The sequence below is a fragment of the Lutra lutra genome, chromosome 14, assembly GCF_902655055.1.
Source record: "Lutra lutra chromosome 14, mLutLut1.2, whole genome shotgun sequence".
NCBI classification, from domain to species: Eukaryota; Metazoa; Chordata; class Mammalia; order Carnivora; family Mustelidae; genus Lutra; species Lutra lutra.
Genome location: NC_062291.1, coordinates 14,234,223 through 14,259,690, shown reverse-complemented (window position 1 = coordinate 14,259,690; position 25,468 = coordinate 14,234,223). Strand labels below are relative to the sequence as shown.

General features: G+C 53.2%; 1 protein-coding gene across 9 annotated transcripts in view; it reads right to left on the bottom strand.

Moving 5' to 3' along the window:
• Positions 1 to 24,910, bottom strand: part of SGMS1 (sphingomyelin synthase 1) — a 269,326-nt gene extending 244,416 nt beyond the window's left edge. For 8 of the 9 annotated variants that reach the window (XM_047703349.1, XM_047703354.1, XM_047703351.1 and 5 more), the window contains exon 1: positions 24,633 to 24,910. The gene's annotated coding sequence lies outside the window, so the exon portion shown is untranslated. The remainder of the gene's footprint in view (positions 1 to 24,632) is intronic. The other variant, XM_047703363.1, reaches the window with a different exon arrangement.
• Positions 24,911 to 25,468: the final 558 nt, after the last annotated feature.

The following is a 25,468-nucleotide window of genomic DNA, read 5'->3' as shown; positions in this document are numbered from 1 at the left end:
GAGGGGAATGCAGCCCGCACAAGGTGGGTATCACATTCACACCTGCCCAGGGGAGGTCGATGTGCGAAGTGCCCCGGGTGGGGGGGAACAGGAGAGCACATCGAGCCCCCTGCAGCCCAACCCTTGCTCCCAAGCCTCGCATACCCATAACAGATGACTTGACAATTTGTACACGGTCACTGCTGTACCCTTTTGTTTTTGCCAATATTACAGTCTCCTCTTCCTGTCCTACCCTAAACAGAATAACCTTGACAACCAGATCACCCTTAATGATATTTGTAAAGGTTAGACATTCTTCACCGAAACACTGGAGCAGAAACGGACTCTAAGTAAACACTTGGCTCATTCAGCTTTTCTATTACTGACTTCAGAAAAACTTAGGCACTCCTTTCAAATAGAAACATCTCTTCGAAGTATTTCCAGTTTCCTGGAAATCATCCCAAATGATCTGGCCAATAAAGAAAAAGCCTGATTACAGGACTAGCAAGTGACAGATGAAAGAAATTCCAGGAACAGCACGTACGCTATTGCTCCCAGCACCCCTCTGCCAGACCTAAGCTTAGGTATTTAAAGCATAATGTGATGTTGACCAAATCTGTATGTTTATAATTCCATTAAGAAGTTAAAAAATTAGGGTGGCTCAGTGGGTTAAGCATCTGCCTTTGGCTTGGGTCATAATCTCGTCCTGGGATTGAGCCCCGTGTTGGGCTCCCTGGTCAGTGAGGACTCTGGTTCTCCCTCTCCCTCTGCTGTTCCCCCTGCTTGTGCTCACTTGCACTTTCTCGAATAAATAAATAAAATCTTTTTTTTTTTTAAGTTAAAAAATGAACTGGTTGATTAATTATGCCATTGGATAAATATAAAGGAAAAGTATGAAATGTGGATTTTGGAAAAGCGCATCCAGGTTAGCCACCAGCAAGCTCCAGGGTCACGGGTCCCTTCTGCATCTAAGTGGGGTGGGGGATGCTGAGCAGGGGCAAGTCGAGTACAGGAGGTCTGTCATGCAAAACCGGTGCAGTGCAATTCCATCTCTCTGGGCCAACTGAGGCAGCCTATTCGTAAGCCGCGCAGAGGAAGCAGAGAAGCGCACTTCATAAAAAGAAAAGGCTGAATCTTGTGTCAGCTCTCGTATTTGATCTGCAGCGGAGCATGGGACCCACCAAGGGGAAGTCTTCCAGAGGGAGGTGGTCAGGACAGGCCAGGAACAGCCTCATCTGCTAGGAGATGTTAGAACAGAAACTAATGCTAATGCTTTCTCAGTAAATGCCAAGAGCCAGACCTTCTGCTGAGCAGGCTTCCTCCACTCTGCTTTAAAACCCTCACTCACTAACGCTGAGAGAAAATATCGTGAGACAGATCCCTATTTAGAAGATACAAACACAGACTCAGAAATTAAATGACTTTCCCAGAGTCACAGAACGAGGACACAGGCCTAACGCTTGGCTTGAAGCACATGGGAGGCAACAAATATCCACTGAAAAGGGCTCTACGTATCTTCTCCACAGTAACAGAAAACAATACTTACGTCACCAGGATTTTGTGAGGATAAATTGAGATTCTGTACATAAAGTTCCTTGCTCAGTGCCTCACCCCTAGTATCTACTGGAGCATGTGGACAACCATGTTGACATAAAAAACCTAGGCACAATACCAGCCTGGAATACAAGCGTGATGATAACAACAGGTATAACCAAGAGTATAACAAGACACACAGATACACATAACAGGCAAAGAAAAGCAAATAAGCCATGAAAAGATACTCAGTGTCACTGATCATCACGGAACTGCAAATTAAGATCACACGTGGGTGATTCAGTTGGTTAAGCATCTGCCTTCGGCTCAGGTCATGATCCAGGGTTCTGGGATCGAGTCCCATATCAGGCTCCCTGCTCAGCGGGGAGTCTGCTTCTCCCTCTCCCTCTGCTGCTCCCCCTGCTTGTGCTCACTCTCTCTCTGACAAAATAAATAAAATTAAAAAAAAAAAAATCAGAGAGAGATACCACCACACACCTCCAGAATGGCAAAATTTTTATAAAACCGCCAACATCAAATGCTGACAAAGACACACATCAGCCAGGACTCTCACATGTTTTTAAGTGGGAATGCAATGGGGGGAGGGTAAAAAAACAAAAAACTGTGGTACACCCATACACTGGAACGCTCCTTAGTAATAAAAAGGCACAAACTACTGATTTGGATGCATCTCAAAGGCACTCACGTAGAGAAAGAGGGGAGTCTCAGAAGGGGGTAATCTGCACGATCCCACTTCTGTGACATTCTGGAAAAGGCACAGCTAAAGTGACAGAGAACAGATCCGTCTTGTCAGGAGTTGGTGGGGACTGACTACAAGGAGGCCCTAGGGAACCCAAGAAGTGGCGGATTGTTCCACAGGCTCTTTGCCATGGAGGATACATAGATCAGTGCACGCATTAAAACTCCAAGAACTAAATGTTCCACAAGTGAATTTTACTGCTGGAAAATTTATTAAATCACAGAATAAAATTTTTAAAGCAGAGAAAAAATGGGTAAGCCTTGGTGAATGGCTATTTGACATCTGCTTTGAAGGGAAAGAGGGACACGTGAGGGTTGAACAGCTCTGAGTCTCCTTACCAAGATAACAATAATGGAATAGGACACCATGAGGAGTCCACACGAGGACCTCTGCGGGGCATAGAGGGTCAGGAACCTTGGTTTCTGATCTGACTTCATCGAAGGAGGACTGTGTCAGATTACATAAGCCACATCACCACCCCAAGCCTCAGTTTACCCACTCCTACAATGAAACAACGAAGCAAATGGTCTTCTGCTCCTTTCCCACTGCAAACAAGGTCAATTTGTCTTCAAGTCATCGAATCTGGGCAGACAGTAGGACCAATAAGCAGAAATACCACATACAGAAAAACAGCCAGGCAGCCACACAAATGCCAACAGGGAACAAAAATACAGTGAAAACCACTGATGTGAGTGGACGTGGGGGAAATCATCAGTGAGGGGCAGACAGAAGATGATGCAAATTAGCACTCTCTCACACGACAGAATCCAAGAGGAGACGGGTCTCCTTGGGGCAGAGGACAAAACACTGGCAGGGTCGAGATGAGGACTGATAAAACAGGCAGGCCCAGGGGCGCCTGGGTGGCTCAGTGGGTTAAGCCGCTGCCTTCGGCTCAGGTCATGATCCCAGGTCCTGGGTTCGAGCCCCACATCGGGCTTTCTGCTCAGCGGGGAGCCTGCTTCCTCCTCTCTCTCTGCCTGCCTCTCTGCCTACTTGTGATTTCTCTCTGTCAAATAAATAAATAAAATCTTAAAAAAAAAAAAAAAACAGGCAGGCCCAGCTTCCCTTCAACAGGCCATGGCAGAGGCAACAATTTTCAAAATTTTAGAAATTCTTGGAAATTAAAAACATGATTGCTGAGCGCTACTGAGCTGTCTTCTTATCTCGCAGAGACTCCAGAATTCTAGAATGGAAGAAAACATTTCATTTTCCAAAGGGTTCAACAGAGGGGCACCTGGGTGGCTCAGGAGGTTAAGCATCTGCCTTTGGCTCAGGTCATGATGGCAGGGTCCTGGGACTGAGCCCTGCGTAGGGCTCCCCGCTCAGCAGGGAGTCAGCTTCTCCCTCTGACCCTCCCCACTGCTCATGCTCACTCACTCTAATAAAATCTTGTAAAAAAAAAAAGGATTTAACAGAATGTAAAGAATGCAACTTATTAAAGAAAAGGACTAAGATTTTACTGTTGTCACCTTATTAGTTTGTGGGGCAAGGAAAGCGCTTGACGTCTGTAAGATGTGGCAAACCCCCAGGCTCCGAGCAGAGCAGAACCCTGAATGACACTCCTGGGCCAGGCCCCTACGACCAAGGAACCCAGGGAGACACAACATCTGAGCACTTCACCAGCGCTGAAGGGAGGACAGGGAAGTGGACAGTATTCTCACAAAGTTCACAGAGAACTTTTCTAACATCACACCTTCTGCCCATTCTCATTTCTGATGCTGACATGTGTGGGAGAGAACGCACAGGGGACTTCAGCTCCAAGTCTGGTCTCTTCTACCACCAGCAACCCCCAACTTTAGGAGCACTGCTTCGCTGCTCACTTCCCTTTCTGCCCCCACAGGAGGGGATAGCCGCAGGTCCCCAGCCAGCACCAGGGCCAGTGGGGCCTCACACCTGCTGGGTGACCCCATGTCCATGGAGGCACCTGAGGGGACACACACACAAGGTGTTTCTGCCGCTGCTCTCCAGGGCTGGGCTGTGACCACATGTCCTGTGTGCACACGCACATCCCAACTGCCCCCTCCAAGTAGCCACTGTGCTTAGGGGAATGACCATGGCAGGTGCAGGGCAACACCCAGCCCAAGGTGGCTGGGGCAGGGGGAACACGGCTCACCCAGGAGACCCTGAAAGAGGAAACTAAGGCAGACCAGTGCAGCAGAAGGCATTCGCGTGGGCACAAAGCTCAGACATAAGGAATCACTACCAGGGAAGTGAGAGGGACCGCAAGGGACTGACCACAGACACATTCAACTGAGGCGCTCAGGCTTTCTCCTTGGAGCTCGGGGAACCACAGGCACAAGTCAGCAGGACGTTACCACTTCCACCCCTGCAGCCCGGGAAGGGGACTGACAGCAACCGGGAGAGTGGAATGAGGTCAGGGCAGAAAGCAGACATCGACTTGGAATCCTGGCAGGAAGGGATGCAGGCCTGAGTCGGGAGGAACGCAAGAGATAAAGCAGAGACCAAATGCCCTTTCTCTGGTGACTGGAAGGGGACGGGGTCATGGAAAAGCAACCGGGGACAGTCCCGGGTTCTGCCCTGACGACCAAGAGCAGGATGGTCTCTTTCATAAGGAACTGGAGAAGGGCAGTACTGGTGGCTTCCCCGTGTGCAGGGCTGCGCGTACGGAGGTACCTCCACACATCTGCAACCGACCAGTAAGTCTCAGGCTTCTCCTCGTGGAGCTGTTTACTCCAAACCCCCACAGGCCACAGCACCTCAAAACTGCGCAATGTCTAAAAACTCAACTCCTGCTCTTAACCTCTCGGCAGCCGAAGTAAGAACGGACCTCACATCAGAGAGGGTGAGGAGCTTACTCCAGGCCACACAGCCAGAAGGAGAGGAGCTGAAGTTTCATCCAAGATGGCCTGCTTCTGGGATGCCTGCTGCTCTTCTCTGCTGTCCTGCTCCATTAAGGGCCTAGAGCTATCAATTCTGTAAGGTGAGGGCTCAGGGGTATTGCTCTCCGGCCACGGACTTCTCTTGCTACTCCTGAGAAGAGTCCAGGCAGCCCTGAACGACCTACTCTAACCCCTAGGACCACGCTCCCAGGGTGGAACTCTGGCCCACCTGCCCCATCTCCGTGTCTTCAAGTTCATCCCAAGTTCATCCCAACAGCTCCTGAAGCCATTCTGGTTTTCCACAGGAGCCGCTTCTTTTTTTTTTTTAAGATGTTGTTTATTTATTTGACAGAGAGACAGTGATAGAGGGAACACAAGCAGGTGAAGTGAGAGAGGGAGAGGTAGGCCTCCCGCTGAGCAGGGAGCCCCATCTGCCTGATGTAGGGCTCGATCCCAGGATGCTGGGATCATGACCTGAGCCGACCAGAGGCTTAACAACTGAGACACTGAGGTACCCACAGGAGCCGTTTCTGAATGCATCTGCTCTACCTTGTGTAGGGACAAGTTCCCTGAGGGCAGTCCTCATTTAACTCACAATTATATCACTGTCTGGGCCCAACAAGATACTTTCCCCTCCCCCAAAGCCAGCTGTCTGTGATACTATTACCTCCACGAGGAAAGGAGGGGAAGAGGAAAGGAGGGGAAGGCGGGAAGGCCAGGCCACTGGAGAAGGATACACAGTGTTTCTGCAAAGCCTGCCACTCCCCTTCCCACTGTCCTGGGCACCAGAGACTCCACAGCCCCTGAACTTCCAGTCCTGTGGAAATGGGGTGTTTTTTTAAAAAAGAAATTATGCACATACACACACTCCCCAAAACACATCAAATATACAAAATATTTGATAAAACTGAGGGCTTGGGTGTACAAGTTCATTAAATTATTCTCTTATGTTGGGGCACCTGGATGGCTCAGTGGGTTAAGCCGCTGCCTTCGGCTCAGGTCATGATCTCAGAGTCCTGGGATCGAGCCCCACATCGGGCTCTCTGCTCAGCGGGGAGCCTGCTTCCGCCTCTCTCTCTGCCTGCCTCTCTGCCTGCTTGTGATCTCTCTATCAAAATAAATAAATAAAATCTTTTTAAAAAAAATTATTCTCTTATGTTTTTCTACATGTGTAAAATATTCCATAATAAAAACATCTAAAACTGAGGGGAAAAATCACTGTCAAGCCATAGTACTCTGTGCACAAAGAACTGGCTGGTCAGACTGATTGACTTGCAAAGGTTCTAGACAGAGATAATCCTCTCGGGATCTGTTGTGTTTTTCACAAAAAGATGGAAATGCAAAAACTCAGATGATATGAATGCAATCGAAAAACAGAATGAGGTTTCCCGTCCACCAAGACGTCCCTCATGCTACCGCCAAATCCTCTGTAGCAGTAAATAATGAAAGAAAATAAGAGGATGACATAACCGCTTTCTTTTTTTTTAATAAAGAAAGAGATTTTATTCTTTTCGAGTAAACTCTACCCCCAACATGGGGCTCGAACTCACAACCCCAAGATCAAGAGCCATGTGCTCCACCGACTGAGCCAGCCAGGTGCCCCCATAACCACTTTCTACTACTTTCTGGCCTCAGAAAGAAGCCCTACCTTCTTAAGAAGTTAATAGGCACTACCATGTTCTCTACACGTGCTGGGCATCCACAGACCCAATGCCATAACGAACCCACAAGAGACGGGCACTGTTCTCCCCGCCCATCACCAGTGGTGGCCCCATGCAGGCACCCAAACCCGTCTCCAGCAATAATCCATCCTCCATGATGTATGCTGCCCAGGGCCTCGTGTTCTCTCACTCATTTTCCATAAACTTTGGCATCACACAAAGGAGCGAAACCTCCACCAACTAGTTCAGCAAGCCAAAAAAAAAAAAAAAAAAAATCCAAGAAATCACAATCTTAAGATATACAGTCTCGGAAACAGTACCTCCAAATGTTAAGGCAATAAGGAAAACCAAGTAGTAAAGAAAATTAATTGTGCGATCCTCTAGAGTCCCAAAATAAATACCGCATGAATATTCTAAATCAAACAGCCATAGAGTTTGAAGGGGCCTTAGAGATGCAACTGGCAACAAACCCATGAGACCAGAAAAGTGAGTTCTTGAAGTCAATTTCTAATACTTTTTATCTTTAATCATGTGTTACTGTGAACAGTGTGCAAAATGTGCGTTCTCCGCTGAGACAGAGGAATAGGACAGGCGAGAGCACATGTGAGCAGGGTGAGATTTTATTTACTGAATTTTCAGAAGAGACGATCATAAAACTTGAAATACATGCCACTGTTCATCCCAGCAGGGGGCTTAGCCATTCTGGAAACAAAGTACAGGTCGGTTGGAAAAGGTCGGGTTTTATCTTCATCAGTACTTCTGAGCCCTTAGGGTTTTGTTCTCCCAGCAGAATCCTGGTTCGGAAAACGCTCCGTACTTCCCCGATCGCTCCCCAACACAGTTTAAGTTTTAGGCGCTCAACTGCTCTGACCATGCCTCCCAAACAGTAAGGAACCTTTTGAGCCCAAACCCAATAATCGGAGCCCTCTCCCACCTGGACCCCAATCCACACAAGACCCCAGCTGGAAGAGAGGAGACCGCTCCCTTTGCCCGCACAATGCAGGCATAAACAGTCCGGGGGCATTGGCCATATTCCTCTCTTGATCTTAACCTCCTCAAGAGTGGGGCCCGCTTTCCACATCAGGGATCACTGGTGTCCCCGGCCCATCAGGGGACACACAGGCAGGAGGCCCACGTCTCTGCCACACTCTCGCCACCCGAAGGGAACCACGACGACGACGTACGGGGGAAGGTAACAGAGCATGTCCCACGCCACTTTCAGCTGTCAGGCACAGAACAGAAGGCAGACTTCAGCTGTAAACTGTCTGCCTGGGGATCTGAGGCAGCATGTTCATTAGCGGCGCCCAGAATGTTCGGGGTACAAAAGCGCCCCAAATTGTCTTTCTCCCCAGATACCTATCGCTGATGATCTATAGCACGTTGGACAAAAGCATTGATGCAGACGGCTTTGTGGTTATTTTCTGAAGTAGAATATTTGACTGCCAGTGTCTACCTAAACACGTAATAATAGGGCAAAGTATCAAACATGCCGGTTATTTGCTCCCAGCCCCGTATTTCAATCAAGGCCGGGGGGCACGTGGGTGGCTCTGTCAGTGAAGCATCTCAGGTCATGATCCGGGGATCCTGGGATAGAGCCCCATGTCAAGAATTCTCCCTCTGCTCCTCCCCCATCCTGTCTCAAAAACAAATAAATAAAATCTTTAAAAAAGAAACAAAGTTTAAAATCAAGGCTTATTTTAAACCCACTCCACAACTCTGCAATCCACAAACACGCCCCTCACTAAAGAGATCATGACAGATGCCAGAACAGGATGAACCAGAAAGAGAGACCCTACAGCAAAACCCAGACTTCCACTCTGAACAGAGTCCACAGTACAGAGGGCAACCGGAAGGACAGGCCGCTCTCCTCAAACAAACAGACTCGTCCACACTGCTGAAACCACGGGTCATCCCACTGGATTCCTGCGGGCCCCTGAAGGTACAACATGTTTCCCTTCTCTTACTACAGACAGGAAGCGAACCTCCGTCTCCCGAATCTTCACAGAACAGTGCCCGGCCCTGTGGCTGCAGGACACCTGTGCCCCTCGTGGCACGGGCACCACACAGCAGAGCTGGAGGACAGTCTGTTGTCCCACGGGCTCCCCCAGCCTCTCCTACATACAGGTGCACACCCAGAGCTGATACCCCAAAGGAGCACGCACCCAGGCCCAGAACCTCAGCTCCTCTCCCAAACACACAGCAGTCCCTCCACAGGTAAGCCCACCCCGCCAGGAACGAGCTCAGCGACTGGCAAAGTGTGGACAGAAGTCGTGATCTGCGCACCCAGAGAGGACCGTACCGGCCAAGGCTGAGCAGCTGAGCCGGGGGGCCAGCCCCGCTGCCAGCTCTCCCTCCTGCCAGGCAAGACCGATCGGAGCAACAGACGTGAAAACCCCAGGCTGTTTTCCAAGAACACCGACAGGCCTCAGGGAAAGGTTGCTGCCAAGTTCACGGGCATCACCCGCTCTCATGCAATCTCCTCCTTGACTGATGGGGGTTCCGGCCCAATAAACCTAATGTAACGGGCACTAACAAATAAATAAAAGTTCAAAAAAAAAAAAACCTACTTCAAGATGAAAATGAGCCACACACAGAAGGACAAATGCTGTATGGTTCCACTTACATGAGGTCCCTAGAGCAGAGAAAATCACAGACAGAGAAAGTTAAGAGCGGACACTGGGGCTGAAGGGCGGGAGGAAGCAAGGACAGACTCTCAGCTCCCAAGGATGAAGGAGTCCTGGACACAGATGGCGGTGAGGGTTGTTCAACAAAGTGAGTCCACTTACGGCCACAAATTACCCACTCAAAGATGCGGCCCATTTTCTGTTACGTATATTTTACTATAATTAAAACAAAACAAAAGACGTTTGTACTCTTTCAAAGCAAATTACAGATTTGGGACATGCTCAGTCACATCTCAGAAATGGAATGCTCTGCGCCCATACTAACAAAATAAACAGCACAGCTATGTACGTCAAAGGATCCCCCAGAGCTGTGTGGCCAAAATCTGAGACTGGGTATCGATCTGGAAGGGCGAAGAGCAGATGCTTCTGGCGTCCCTGAACCAATGTGTCATCATGCGTCACTAGTCAGCGCAGCAACATCAGCAACGCGAGCCTCATCCGAATATTTACCGTGAGTGTCAGCAGACCAATTTCCCAACGTCGTGAGCCTTCTGGATGATTCTCAGAATAAAAACCTCTCTCACCTACACACAAACGATGGGACACCTGAGGGCTTCTGTCCTGCACTTATGACCTACAGGCGCACCTATGTACTTATGACATGACGGAGACGTCCCGAGATGGTCACAGACAGGCTGGAGCGGCTGGTTAGTCAGGACCTGTCTCAAAGGGCTGCCTGAAGAGAATTCCAACACTGTAGTGCAGAGAGCAGAACCCACGGAGCGCGCTGGCCGACGGAACCAGGTCCGTGCTGGAGCCTGGGGTGCCGGAGGGAACAAGCATTCCTCACAGGCTACGTCTCTACAGACTCCGTCATTCTTGTCCAGGGAAGGTGCTGCAGCTGGCGTGCAGGCAGGGAAAGTCGAGATGCCAACGGAGATCTGTGATCTCCAAAGCCAATGACACCGCTCCATGCCACGCTTCTAGAAAGCCACGGCCTCAGGACCATGGCTCTCTCAACTGGCAATGTGAGGCAGCAATCATGGACCAAACTACCAGCAAAAAATCTGTATGAAGGCAACCACCTCACTTCCGCTCCTGAGATTATCCCGGTACCCTCTTTTTCCAGCATGGCACAAAGCTGGGATGACAGCCACTTTCCACAACGGCTGAGCAGCTGGACCCTCGTCACCAAGGAAAGTGGCAGGTCCAGGAGTTAGAGACACTGGTGATCTGACAAAAGTTTGAGAAGTCGGAGAAGACCTCCCACTCGTAGTGTGTTATCCTGACAGCTGGCCGAAACAGTAATTATTCAAAAACCAAAAACACAAATAAAGCCTTACTGTCCCCTCCTCCCTGGCTGAGCCATTGCCCACCCTGTACCACAGACCTTCACTATGCAGACCACACACTAAAAAATTAAGTTTCCTGTGCTGTTATCATCTTAATAACATTGTAATCATTTTCATAAAGCTTCAGACTTCTCCTTGCATCCCAGAAGCCCATTCTACAGGCTGTGAGATTTCCTTTTGGCAACACAGGTCCTGTTACCATTCCGTCTTTTGGCATTCGGCCACAATGTTCATTGAGCACACATTCAATATTTATATAAAACTGACAGGAGGGAAACACACGAAAATGCCAGCCGTGGTTATCGATGGGTGACAGGATTCTGAATGATGTTCTTTTGCTTATGCAGTTTCTAAGCAGAAAAGAAAGATGAGAAGTAAGGGAGAAAGGGAGAGTGGGGGGAGAGGGAGCTGAGGAGAAGGCAGGAGAAAGGTTTTCTAAAGGAAAACCAAACCTAGCCTAAAAGGCAAAGGCAAAGCAGCCTTCAATAGCCAAACCCCAAGGGACCATTCAGAGGGGGCCCTGGCGACCCAACCCAGCCCACATCCATCCCCAGCACACACCGGCCCTCCCGCGGACCGCCTTCCTGAACACGTTCACTCGGCATTCCATCACACGGCCTTGTCGGGAGGTCCATCCCCAGGCTCCCCTCCCCGGAGAGGAGAGCCCCAGCCTCCCCAACCTTGGGTGCAGCTCCATACGGCCAGCGATGGGAACTGCAGACTGGTTTTTACCAGAGTCACGTCTGTGTGGAAGAACCATCCCCATGGTGACTGGAGGGGATATGGCTAAGAGGCCACGAGGAGTCTGGACACCCCGATTCCGATCCACATCCCACCAGGCTCCGAGAAAGGATTTAAACCAGGTGATTTCTAAGACTGGAGCTCTACTCCACACGGCTGCCAACACCACAAATAATCGGATGTCAGAGGCAAAGACTTGGAGCGACATGGGGCCCGAGAGAGGTGACAGGGAGCAACCAAAGGCAAGAAGGCAACCAGACACGGAGAACAGAAGCCAAGGAGAGCAGGGGCACACCCCCCCCCAGAACCTTGTGCCACCCTCCCTTTCCACCCGCAGAGCCTGGCACAGTGTGGGGAAAAGAGGTGGCTGCAGAAGCTCAACGGCAGGCACGGGCAGGATGACAGTGCGATGACTGCCTTCTGACGTTCTGGAAAATCGGTGGCTTTGGGTCAGGCATGTGGCCAGGAACAAGCAGACAGACAATGGATCAGACTTGACAGGATCAAACTGCCTGTTACGAGGCATTCTTTGCACAGTCCTCTGCAAGTATTTAAACACTTCTTTATGAGAAATTCAGCAAGGCTCCACTCATCCCCAGCGGACCACAGGCTTGCTGAGGGAGGGGACCATATCCGCAGCCTCCTGACCAGGCCTCCTGGCCCACAGCAGCCACCAACCAGGACTTTCGGAACAGCATATCTTCTACAAAAGCACCACAGACCTTTTTTTTTTTTTTTTTAAGATTTTATCCATTTATCTGACAGACAGAGATCACAAGTAGGCAGAGAGGGAGGCAGAGAGAGGGTGGGGGAAGCAGGCTCCCCGCTGAGCAGAGAGCCCCAGGCGGGGCTCTATCCCAGGACCCTGAGATCATGTCCCGAGCCAAAGGCAGAGGCTTTAACCCACTGAGCCACCCAGGTACCCCCACCACAGACCTTCCTGCACACAACAATGTCAGAGGACATCTTTCTCTGGGATTCTTCTAGATAACGTTCTCAAGGGTTTCCTAGTGCTCCGTTGTGTGGGCACACGTCATTTGTTCAGCCAGTGCCCTAGTGCTTGATATGGTCTCCAACCTTTCCAGTAGATAGCTCTGGGATGAATGATGGGCCTGATTGTTTCTTAAAATAAAGTCCTGGAAAGTATGTAAGGATCCAGGCCAGCCCTCTCCAGATCAACCCTCCACACCCTGATCTTGAAGGACAACGGTCATGAACTTCTCACGCAGGGCAATCTCCGAAACCAGGCACCTCCGACAGCAACAGCCGAAGCACTAACTGTCCTCTCCTGACCCATTTCCCCTCAGATGCAGGAATCGGAGGGAAGCCCCTGTCCCAGAGTCCCCCGCCCGCCTCCTGGGGCTCACCTTCTCCTCGGGCTCCGTGGACAACGAGCCACATGGCTGCGTCACACGTGCCACCCGCCTTCTCCCTCTGAGGTGGCCAGTCTGTCCCGATGCCGGCTCTGTCCCTTTGTTTCTAGGTCCTCAGAGGAAGAAGGGACCCCGCCACACCCCTGCGACACAGAAACGTCAAGTCCTCCGTACCCATGAGAGGCTCCTGGCTCCTAGCAGGCATCCACCTCCCCTCTGTAGTGGTCTGGTCATATCACTCCCTCCAACAAGGGCACAGGCAGCAATAATGAACCTCAATTGTACAGTCTTAACTCTTTATCCACTTTCTTAAAAAGGGACCATTCAGAGGTTTTCCTGGTGAATTTCATGAACGCTTTAGACTCACACCCGAAATGATGAGTGACTTGAGCGGCTTCGTGAAACCCGCACAGGGACCCCAGCCAGAAACTGGGTGCGCTGCCAGGGCCTTCACACAGACGGCCACAGGGGGCTTGAGACATCTCTGTCAGCTCCCACCCCCTGGCCTAGGGCTCTAAAATCAGAGAAGGGGAAAGCAGGCCACGTGCAGGGCACCGTGGAAACTTGGCACACGGCCCAGCGCAAGGGCTGGTAACTCTGTAGGCCCTGTCAGAGGAACTCCGGTGTCACCGCATGGCCATGAAACAAATATCAGATCACCAGCCTGAGAACCGGCAGCAGCACCGAGCAGAGGCACGGCCGAGGCTCTACCTCCGAGCAGCAGCGAGCTCACGGCTGTCCGACATGAGGACTGCGTGAGACCCGTTGGTCTCCCTGGAGGGAGGACCCAAGAGGGCTCCCTGCGGGCGGAGCCTCTGCTGCGCTCACACCTGTCCTCAGTCTGCTTGTCCGTGTCAATGACCCTGAAGGCTTCGGCCGAGACTGGGGCCACCTGTGAGGATCTCCACAAAGACGACGGCAAAGACGGGATGTCCTGCGCACCTGGGATCCCAGGGTAAGGAAACTGAACTCACAGCCAGCGGGGACAGGGACAGGCTCTGGGATGAGATCAGGGAGAAACACAAGCAAAAGGACAACAGTCCACGAAGCCAAACAGCAGGAATACCGAGGCCCTCCAGAAGTCGAGCTAAGGCCCCCAACCACCCAGGGAGCACGGAGGGAAGCCGCACTCCCTCTGTCCCACAGGACTGTTGAGGGGGGAGCCCAGGACGGCCGCCGTCTCAGCCGGGAGGACCCACCTGACCACCCCGCGAAGCAGGGACCACGATTCCCCTCTCACGCGACACAGCCGGTGCCTAGAACCCAGCTCACTGCCCACCCAGCACTCCCTAACAGCTCTCCGCATCCGTGCTTCGCGGTCCTTGCCTTTCCTGGTTCTCATCACGGAGGGGCCCCCATTGTCGGGCGCCCCCACTCGGTGACTCAAGACAGTGGTCCAGCCCTCAAAGGAGTGCGCCGGCAGCCATCACACCTGTCCCCACCTGCTCGCTCCGTCTCCGTCTCCGGGGAGCCGGGCCGCAGCGGAAGGCCCTGCACCGGCCCACACAAGATGCTTGCTTGTCCAGCACTCGAGCCTGCCAGCGCCTCGTCCCTCCTCCACCTGCCCGCACACCTCAGGAGCCACATCCACTTCTCCTCACACCCCCCGCACACAAGCGCCCCAATCAGACGGCCGCCCATTGGCCTGCGACTGTCAGGAGGGGGACAGCTCTCAGCACAGCGCCCCCTCTGCTCTTTCTCTGGCCTCCGCAGCTGCCCCCACTACTGGGATGGGGGGACGCCTCAGGCAGTGCACCCCACCTTCTTAGGGAGCATCTCTGCCAAACTCTGCTCTCCACCTGAACCCCCAGGACGTGTCTGCCCTACTCTGAACCTTCCCTGAGCCTGTGACTCCGGGGAGCCCCATTCCCAGAATCTACGTGGCCTGGTAGGGGGGGCCTCCACCCCACCCACCATCTCAGGCTGGTCCTGGCTTCACACAGTGCACCAGATGGGACCGAACATCCATGTTTTGTACCTTGAACAGAGACAGCCTGCCAGGAGGGGCACCATAAACCGTGACGAATCCACCAACCACTGTTGTTGCTACAGCGCGGTCTGGACACACAGCTCACCGGGACCAGGAAGAGGCACTGAAAGGAGACTCTTTTCTGTGAACAGGATGATAAACACCAGGTGACGTGGGGCTCGGGAGCCAAGCTTTCGGGTGTTGTGCAATCTGGGAGCCGATGACTAGGGTCTGCAGGCCCAACTTCTCCGTTCACAGGTGAGGAAGCAGAGGCGAGAGCCGGCCAAGGTCACAGCTTGGGCACACCTGGCCTTGCAGGTATCTGTAAGCGTGTCCAGGAAGTGGGGAGGGGAAAGGGAGAAGGCAGAGGGGAGGACCACATGAATGAAAAATGCAAACCACTGAAAACAAACTGAAAATGGAATTTCGAACTTTGCCAAAAATTGCGGGCAAATAAAACCTTGTTTCTAATAAAGAATCTCTCTTTAAAACACTGATTCACCATAAAGATAGTCATTCATCTTCTCCAGGTTTTACATTCCAGGAGATAGTGAAAATTGAGCCACATTTTCTAGAAAACTAACTGTCAAGGGTCCCTTATGACTTCCTATGTAGTTTCCAAGCGCGGTTCCAGTTCCCGGTTGCCCTTCGAAGGCTGACCACGCGCAGCCGCCTCTTCCAACACTCCCTCTGTTGAGGCACGGCGCTAAACCCGGCAGCCCCAGAAACAAGGGAGAGAAGACAACAACACCCAGCTGCCCCACTTCTAGGTCCATCTGCCCTAGCCTGCCACCTGGGCTACCTGTTCCCTACAGTGCACAGGGAGCACCGGCAGGGGACCCTCTCGGGCCAGCCTCCCACCCTGCCCCCACAGGGGCCGCACCCACAGGTATCACACTGCCTTTGCCACAGGGTGATGGCATTTCTCTATGCACAGATCTGCCCCCCCACTACCCCCCAGACCACATCTCACTCATCTCTGCACTTCACAAGGATTAACAGGGTTCCAGCCACTGCAGACCCGCAACGTGCCTTTACTGCCATTGTAATGCCCGGGCTACAGAGACCAGACATCAGAACATCTCTCGTGTGGCTCCCAGTGTTCACCTGCCAATCCCCCATCCCCTCTGCCTGCCGCCTTCCCTCCCCGAACAATCCTCCACTTCGAGGTCATGGGAACGCCCCAACAACCAGCACAGGGAAAAGTCTTCCCCCCCCCAAAGACAATCTACTCATGAATTCTCCTCTGAGTTAGAATCGAAGTTCCCATTTCCTATAAAATCTTTCAGATCTCAACATGTCTCATTCCATGGACGTGATTCTCATGGAGGAAACACAGCCTCCATTGCCAAATGGAAAACTCTGGCCATTCGAACACCATTTCTCCTTCTGGGGGCTTTGTGCACTGGGCATGCATGACACGTGGACACACGTGACCTCACCACCGCTGGGGAAGGGGCACAGCCCCGTCTTTTCCTTCCTTTTTTTAAGTGCCTTCCTCCAGATAATTTTTTACTACAATTAGCTCAAATAAGACGATCTTCAGCCTCTCTACTGTCAGGATATCTTTAAACACTTCTAATTCCTCTGTGCCTAATCTTTCCAAATGATAGATGATGGGACAAAGCCTTTATGTGCCTCTGGCAGGGAGTGAGCAAGGTGGAAAATAGCAAAAACACATCAGGGCATCTCCCTAAGAAGGGAAGCACAACAGGGCACTTTGCACTAACGAGTCTCAAACTGCACTCCTGAATTTTCTCCCCACCCTGGATTATCACCCATTTGGGCCCCTGTCAGGAACACCGGCAAGGGCAGAAAGCAAATTCCTACCGTGCACCGGCTCAGAACCTCTCCACTGGCGTAAACATGACCATGTGCGTTGGGTCTTTACTCGGAAAGGATTTAAAACTTCTGCATCTGAACTCATCCCACCCGATCGGGACTAGAAGCTGGAGCGTGTGGCCCCTCACGGACACAAGTGTTGCTGAGGGCAGGGGCTCTCCAAGAGCGGTCCCAGGCCAGCCACGTCCACAGTGTCCGTGAACACATCACGCACGGCCTCTTCCCGGGTGTCCGTAACCAGCCTCCAAGTGCTCCTAATGCCTGTGACACTCGAGACTCTCCCGCCTGGGCTGGTGAACCTCCAGGTCACAGGAACGCCCTGCTGGGCTAACCCGCATGTCACCACGCTTACCTATGACGGTTACCCACCAACACACCTACGCTGGCAACCGGCAAAGGCCCCAAACATTATGATCCCTTGGGGCATTCCTCCTACTTTGTGGGCAACTGACTTGTGCCTGCCTGTCCTCGGGCCTGAAACGGGAATGAAAGAACCACCGTCTCAGAGGACACTCGTAAGGCGCAATGGCTTAGGGGTCTCCGATCATGCGGTGAGACCTCCATGAACATGAGTCCCTGCGATTAATACCCCTTCACCAAAAGGGGTATTAACCGCCTGCTGTTTGCCCTCCCCGTCCCGCAGCCCCGATGGGGCCGCCGAGACCGCACACGGTTCCACAATCGGCCAAGGAGTCATTCGCTTCATTTACAACCCGCGTGCCCACCACGAGCCTGGCAACAAAGAGAGAGAGTCCCCTCTGTGCACCTGTGCCCCCAACAGGTTCTTCCGGACAAAAGCCACCCAACCCTGGGCATAAGGCCCGATGCACGTCAAGGGAGACACAGGAGGAATGCAATGAAATGAACAGAAGGAGTCCTAAGAGTGACTCACATTCCAATGGTGATGACCTTGTGCCCGGCTCTAAGCCCCCGACAAGTGCAGTCCTCACAAGGATGTGCTGAAGTGTCTGAGGTTATGACACCCAATGAGCCTCCCTGATGAGGCTCAGGGAAACTGAGGCACAGAAGGTTCACATAACACGCCTGAGGTCCCACAGCTCCTAAATGGTAAGGCCAGACCTGAATGCACACACTCAGGCTCCAGTCAGGGCTCCTAACGACTGTACTACACGACACAAAGCTACTAGTTAGCTGAGCATCTACTACCCCCTTGTTACAGCTTTTCCCAAAGCAATCATCCTGAGACACTTAAAATTAGGCCTACAATCCACGGCCACAGGGTTGAATACTCGGCCCTCCAAGCCCTAGACAGAAACGCTAGCTAATTATACTCGGTTTCTCCCTCCTTCTCTCTCCTCTAATCTGATTCCACCCGAGTCAAATGAAAACTCACAGAGCAGCATTTCCCTTTTCTGCCAACTCCCCTGCCGCACCACTTAACCCCTGATTACAGACCATCTATGACACCAAGTTCTCTAATTGTTTCTCCCCCAGGGGATGCCGAAGTCTTTGGAAGTAACCACCCTTTCTGTGAAACCCCACGAGAGTGGGTAGGAGCACAGCCGTGCTTGTGTGGACCCCGCAAGGGTTACACAGTTCAATGGTTGGCTTCGCTCCGCTCTGCTGACACGTGTCGTCAATCCCCGAGGGGCGGAATGAAAGCACTCGGTGGACCTATCGGAAGCCAGCACACAAGGGAGGCCTAACACAACAGGCTCTGAAGGGTGACTCTGTTTCACAATCTATAGGCCCTGCCTCTCCTGCCTTATCCCCTGGGAGCCTTCAGCAGCCCCTGGGGGAGGCTGTTGGGGTCCAGGTGGAAGAAAGAAGCACCCCCAGGGACAAACAGTGAGTAACTGCCTAGCCCATGCCACTCAAGGCTGAGGAATGGAGAAAAATCCGTCCCCAAAGCCCTGACCCTGCCCACCTGAAAGGTTAAGACTAAGGAACTACCCAAAGCAACTCGTTATCTTTGTAAAAAGGAAACAAGACAAAAAAAGAAAAAAAAAAACACACACACCATGACAGAAAATGTTACGTTCTGTTAAAACATCATTTGTAAAAGATGAGATAACCACGCTCATGGATAGAAATGCAAGATTAAGATACAAAATGTGCCATCTCTCCCCGTGTGAGACTACAGCACCAGTCCCATTTCCAGGACTTGTGGAGAACTCGATAAGCGTTCAGAAAAGTGTACGGAAGGACAGAGGTCCACGAGGACCAAGTCCAGAAAAAGAACAGCAAAGGGGAGGCTCACCCTGCCAAGCTGTGAACATCAAAATAATCTGGCAGAGAAACAAAGAATCTGGGAAGAATCTCAGAATCATTACGCGAGTGTAGTGGGAACAGACTTTCGGTTTGGGGTGATGAGAAGGTTCTGGAGACAGAGAGCAGTGACGGGCTCACAAGACTGTGACTGCACAAATGCTGCCTGCCTGTATGCTTAAAACCAGTACGTTCTGTATCTATTTTGCCACAAATTAAAGATTTAAAAAATCAGTATGCCGAGTGGAAGGAGCCAGATACAAATGTGGCTCCGTTTACAGAAAACTCTCGAAAACATGAGCACTCATCTACAGCAGCAGAAAGCACCTCAGGGGGCTGCCTGAGTCTGGATTCGAGCGCAGACACGCTGCCAGGGGGCCTACAGGAAGCTCGGGGTGATGGAGACGCTTGGGATCCTGACCGTGGTGGTTTCACTCTGTCAGGGTTCAGCAAACTGTATGCTCGGAACGGAGGTAGTTAACTGTATATAAATTATACTTTAATCAATTTTTAAAAAGAGGCTTGGGTGCGTATGGGGGAAACCTCAAGTATGACAGAAGTGGCTCCACAGTCTCCCCCGAAATATTGAGGAAAAAATACAGGATTTAATGATGTGGGAAAAACTGGGTCACAAAATGGAAAGGAGGACCGGGGCCCTGGATCCCTGCTTGAGGCCATGGGTGACGATGAACCACACATAGCAAAGCCCTTCCCGTGGGAACAAAAGCAGGGAACACCCGGGTAAGCCCAGGGCCAGAAGAACACCTTCAGGCCCCTGCAGCGCCACATAAGGCAACAGGTAATGAGGCTCTATCGAAACAGAAATTCTGGAGAGTGACCACTGACAAGGTTGACATACCTACAGTAGGAGGGAATTACACTCTAGAATATGCAAGAAGCACCTGCAAACCAGCACAGCAGAGAAACAGACTACGTACGGCGGGTAAGGAACTCTAACAGCTAGCAAACATATTAAAAGATGCTCAAATTCACTAAGACACAATACAAGCTCCCAGGAAAACGAGAAGATCCCTCATCCTCGCCAGCAATTCGGGTAAGATTAGAAAGAGGCCTCATACCAGCCACTATCGAGGATGTGGGGGATCAGGAACCCTCGTGCACCCACGCGGAGAACAATCTGGCAGCATTTAGGAAAAACGGGTAAGCTCACTCCCTTTCACCCAGCCACTCCGCCCCTGGGCATGCGCCCTTGCAAAAGCAGGTCTCACACTGTCCCAAGCATCGCAGTCTCCAGATCCGGCATTCTACAACACCAGCTGGTGGGGGTGTGCCCCTAGGGTTTCTCACTGGGATATAGGCCGGGGCCCCAGAATGTGCATTTCCAGCAGGGCCAGGTGCTGCCGCTGCTCCTGGGTGCAGCCACTTGCAGAACCACGACCCTAGAGACCACCTCAGGTCCACCTTGGAAAGAACGTACACACGATGTGCACCACATCACGGAGGGGAGGTGAGCTCAGTGTCCCTCGCCAGGGAAACGGGTAATAAAACTACAAGAGGCACCGCAAAGCACCCGATGAGCCCACAGGTACACAGACCTCACAGAGTCTTGAATTAAATTCTTCCCACTTTCATGAATGTCTGAAGATTTTCACAACAAAAAGGTTTACTGTTGAATGAAAGAGGAACCCAGTGAAACCTAAAGCACGGGACCACTTACATAAACTAAAGACACGCAGAGGGGCGCCTGGGTGGCTTAGAGGGTTAAGCCTCTGCCTTCAGCTCAGGTCATGATCTCAGGGTCCTGGGATCGAGTCCCACATCGGGCTCTCTGCTCAGCAAGAAGCCTGCTTCCCTCTCTCTCTCTCTCTCTGCCTGCCTCTCTGTCTACTTGTGATCTCTCTCTCTCTGTCAAATAAATAAATAAATAAATAAATAAATAAAATCTTTAAAAAAAAAAAAAAGACACGCACAAAATAACATCTTTAATGAGCACACAGACATATCTAAGAATATATTCAAGCCAGGAGAGGAGGCTCCTCGGGCGGGGAGAGGAATGGCAGTAGAATGTAGGGGAAATGTCCGACAAGAAAGGGCTTTGCACAGGAGAAGGCCTTGTGCCAACAACGGACGGACGCCAAGTCCCACAGCACCTCGATGTCCGAAAGGTAAAAGCCACAAGAGCAGCTCTGGGTGCCCCCTCGCCTGCCTCTGCACACAGTGGAAGCCCCCAGCCGTTTCCACAATGGCTATAGGGACAGATCCCTTTAGCACTCAGAGAGAGGGGGGTATCTTTCTGATGGACAAGCTCGGATGAATTCAGACCCGAGAACCCAACCTGCCCCCGAGTCCTGGAGTCTCCCTCTTGCTCATTAGCACATGAAAAAGCTGAGATTCTAGGTGTTCTGCAAAGGGTGTGTGTGTCCACACCTGTGTGTCTTCTCAGTGTGCATGTCTCTCGTATCTGTGTGTCTCTCTGTTGGGGGAAGCAGGGAGTAGTTTATTTGTGGAGGTAAAAAAAAACCTCTGGAGGGGAGAGACTCAGCCGTGCTGCTGGCCAGCACTCACTTCTGTTTCAGTGAAACCAGAAGTCAGCGACAAAACCAACCCCTCCTCCTGGCCCACAAGCCTTCTCTTCCCCTTTCTTCACCTCCCCTACCCCCACATCCCACCCTGCTTCCCAGCTCCCAAATCCAGAGGGGCCCGTCAACTGGGACAGGATGAGCTTATCAAGTGAGAGACTTTATGGCTACGACTCTCAGAATGTGGTCAGAGACAATAACTGACCATTAGTATCTCTGACCAAGGGCCTGTAACAGAAAGGCCGAAGCCTTTAACACCAAGCATTCCAAAATGGGCCTGGTTCTAGCTCCATTCAAGAAAAAAGGCCAAAGAAAAAGCCATCTATCACCTGTCATGTCCCCTCAGGGACACACCAGACAGAGCTTTTCCCAAGGCCCAGAGAACAGTTCAACTCACAGAGTGGCTGCCACAGCGTAGGGGACAATCAGAAGAGAAAAACCACCACCGATGGAACTCATGTGAGACAACGCAAGAGATCCTTCTGGCAGCAGCTCTAAGCAACGAGCCCCCCCCCCCCCAGCAAGGACGGCTTTAGGGGAAGCAGCAGCAGATGAACAACTGGAGGAAGGAGCAGAACAAAGTTAAACGGCTGCAGAAGCCTGAGTGGGTCCAACACTGACACATCCGCCCAAAGAACAGGGAACTCATGCCAGGCGAACGATCCCGGACTCTCGTTCCCCAAACGCAGTTCCACAGCGGCCCTTCTCACCAGCCCAGAAAGGCTGAGGCATTCAACCTTCCTGAAATGCTTTGTATAAAGTAGTGAGTTTCACAGAAGTGTATCTGATGTGCAGCAGGAGTATGTTTCAGTTTTTTAAAAAACATATAACAGCTCTATGGAAGAGTCCTTCAGATTTTCATGAGATACATGAGCAAAGCATGCCGTTTTCCTTTCCAGAGAATACAGGATCTGCCACAATTTGAAAATTAAGGGACTTACCTAGGGGGGCGGGTAGTAAAACGATTGAGTTTTGAAGTGAAAATTGAATGTCTGTGGTCCACACAGGCCATTCCAACTCCGGAAAATAAAGTTCTCGAAGTGCCACACTTAATGACCAAATTCTGGTTTGTTTTTAATTCAGCTGAGTAAGCATTTCTTGAGCACCTACAAGGCAGGCCCTGTGCGAGATGCTTGAGAGCCTCCAAGGAGAAAGATACTGTCATAGTAACTGTGTCCCTTTCATGTTCATTTAATCCATCCCTTAAATTAATTTCTTAAAAAAAAAATGGCGTCTGATATCTTAAACAGCTTACTACCAGCACTGAAGAGTTATAGAAACACAACTTACTACTTCATTAAAAATGTAAATTTCCAGTCTCCGAAGCAGAACCAAAGGAAAAGCTTTCCCGGCTTTCCAGATCACTATCATTTGCTGTCTAATAACTCACTACATTTTCAGCTATGCACGGCAGCAGCGGTAACTCAGCAGGTCACAGAGCTGGCAAGAGTCAAAAACATGCCTCCTGGCTGAAGAGAAACAGTGAATTAAACCAAAAGATCAGGGCCTCCAGACCCAAACAAACAGCAAGACAAGGCAAGGGACCTGAAACAGGCAGAAGACAGCTTCCGGAGGTTCCCTCCAAGCTGGAGCCTCCAATAGGAGGCATAAGCCGCTGCTGGCAGGCTTGCTGGTCGGGCCAAGGCATGGATGGCTTCAGAGCTGGAAGGCTGCCACCTGCTGAATCACCAAACATCCCGGGGCTTTCCCTGGAGCACTGACCAGGCAGGGACCCATCCTTTGCCTGGCTTCTCCCACGGATTTCCTACACCCCAACCAAGAAACGCCCAGCCCCAGCCCCTTCCACACAGGCCCAAACCGATGCCAACCACCCCGGTGTTGGGGCGGCCCCTGGCAACTCCCCCCGAGTTGCTTCGTCACCAGTCCCACTCCTCTCTTTCTGCCCACTCAGTCCTCCCTCCCTGTTCAAGCCTCGGGACCAGGACGCGTGGGGGGCTCCCCGGTGCACGGTGACAGGCGCCTACCACTCCACAGCCAGGCAGCCAACCAGAAACACCCCCTAGTCCGACAGCAGAGTCACCTGTCCCAACAGCTTGAAAGGTCCAGGAAGGTAAATGCCTAGGGAGCTAAAATAACAGCCAGACCCCTAACGCAGAAAATGAACTTCCCTTTCACAAAGCAGGCTTCGCTCTGGGTTTCATAAGCGGGTGCCTCCGAATGAAGTCTGCGCTGCCTGAAGGTGAAAAGAAACATCCGAGCTGCACCTGCAGGGATCCCTTCCACTCCCTCGGGCCAGGATTTCTACTCGCGACTCCCAAGAAGGAAACAGGCGTTGACCAGAACGCGCCAGCCTGAATCCGTTGGCTGGACCAGGACGCCCTCCCCGGCCCCCCGGCAGCCGCAAGCCCCGTTCGGAGCGGACACGGTGCGGGGAGACGGCCGCTACGGCCGCCGCTCTGCCCTTGACAAGTCGCCTCGGGATAGCAGGACCCCTCACTCGCGGGGACGGCCGCGTCCTGGAGACACTGTCCAGTCCCGGCTGCGCCGATGGCTCCTCCAGGCCTTGCCCACTCCCGCTGCTCCTCCGGCGGGGGCCGCCCCCGAATCTGCAGACTGTTCTGCGGCCTGGGGAGGGCAGCTTGCTCCGCAGGAGAGGGGTCCCACCTGTTATACTGTAGCCGAGGTGCCGAGGGGCCGCGGAGAGGGTGGGGGCGGGGGGGAATCCCGAAACCCTGGGCGGCCGGTCGGCTGCGATCTCGCCCGGAGGTGCCAACTGTCACGCCGCCGCCAGGGCCGTGGGGGGTGGGGCCGTGATTTGGTATCGGCCCCAGCGGGTCTCCGGACCCCGGCCGGGCCACCCGCCGAGGCGCCTCGGCAACTCCCCCGCCCCCCGGCTCTTCCGCCCCGCCACCCTCCGCTCGCCCCAATCCGGCACTAGGCAACCTTGCAGCCCGCACGCAGCACCTCCGAGAGGCGCCCACGGACGCCCCCGCCTTCCTCACAGCCCAGACCAGGTTCCCAAGCCCCGCGAGCGGCCCGCCCCTCCGAGCCCCGCGCCCACCCCGGGAGCAGCCGCGCCGGGGGAGTGCCCGCCAGGTATGCGCGCGGCTCCGCGCGGGCTGCGCTCACGCCCCCTCGCCCCCGGGCCGCCCGCACGCCGCTCCCCGCGTCCGATGGGCCCCAGGGGATGGACGCTCTCCACCCCCACCCCAGGGCCCCAAGGCTCACTTGCACGGGAGTCGCGGCCGCCGCAGGAATTCCGCTCGCCGAGCCCCCCGCCGCGCACTGAAATCCGGGGCAGGGCAGCGTCCGGGCTCCGCAGCGGGATCGCGCTCTCCGGCTGGCTCGCCGTGCGCGAGGGAGACGGCTGCCCCTCCCGGCCCGCCCTGCCCGCTCCACCCGCTCCACCCGCTCCGTCCTGCCCGCGGCCGCCGCTGCCGGGTCGCTGCCTCGCTGGTGCGAACGCTTCCGACTTGCCACCGCGAGCCTTGGGGCTGCCGAGCATGCCCAGTCCGCGGCCCGCCCCGGCCCGGCTCTCCGCGCGCCGCGAATCCGCTCCTCCGGGTGTTCGCGGCGCCCGGGAAGGGAGGGCGGGCCGGGCGGGCGGGGTCGGCGGGAGCCTCGGGCCGGGCCCAACGGGACCCGGGCACAGGCTGCGCCCCCGAGGGACAGCGCGACTTAGCCCCGTACTTTGCTTTCAAGGAGCCCGGGGCTCGGAGAAGGGCCCGGCTGCGGATCTGGGGGGGTGGGGTCGCTCACTGAGACCCGCAGGGAGCCCAGGTTTATGGTCTGGCGGCGTGCGGCTGGGGGCGGAGCCGGAGCTGGTCGGAACTGGGAGCGCAAACTCGGCCTCCTGGAGGCGGGCTCGGGGGAACAGTTTGCGACCCTGAGCACTGCGACACTGGGGTGAGCTCCTGGCTGACTCTATCTGTGCAGACTCCCACCCCCCAAACAGGCCGTCTGCGGGGGACCCTAGCGGAGCCCTAGCCCCGGGCTGGGCGGGGACCGGAGAAACCAGGGCCGTACCGCCCCTCCCCGGCCCCACCTCCCGCCGTCGCTCCGAG